Source organism: Penaeus monodon, chromosome 23 (assembly GCF_015228065.2).
Source record: "Penaeus monodon isolate SGIC_2016 chromosome 23, NSTDA_Pmon_1, whole genome shotgun sequence".
NCBI lineage: Eukaryota > Metazoa > Arthropoda > Malacostraca > Decapoda > Penaeidae > Penaeus > Penaeus monodon.
In genome coordinates, this window is record NC_051408.1 from 38,185,662 (window position 1) to 38,186,216 (window position 555).

Consider the following 555-nt stretch of genomic DNA (forward strand, 5'->3'; position numbering starts at 1 on the left):
TTCGGTGAATGCAACATTCAAAAGCCAACAACAAGAGGTGGTAGAAGCGGCTTGTTACCAGTCGAAAGAGCGTGCTCAAGAAGCTACAGGCACTCACCATCTTCAGACCTACCTGTCATCCTCGATGCTTACAGCAGGGAGGAGAAAACCACAGCTTCAGGACTCCTCCCGGCAGAGGCCATACTCCAGGCAAAACGCCCAGAGGAGAGGGCCTCACTTAGGAAGCCAGGGGGACATAGGATACCAACGTGGGCCAAGAAAATCTCCACCCTCTCAGGAAAAGTGTGGAGTGTGTAGCCGAAAAGGCCACTCCCAAGCAAGCTGCATAACACTAAGACACTGTAATTACTGCAGTAAGAAATCCCACACAGAGGATATTCGCAGGGAGATGATTGCCGACCAAAGTCAAAAAGACCTGGTGAATGCTATCACAGCCAATGGGCAGGAAACTCTGACCGCATTGAAGTTAATAACAGCCCAAATTCACTGTAGGCCACCGTCAATCCCAGCACCATATACAGGATTTCATCCCTAAGGCAGTGGTAAAAATTGTGA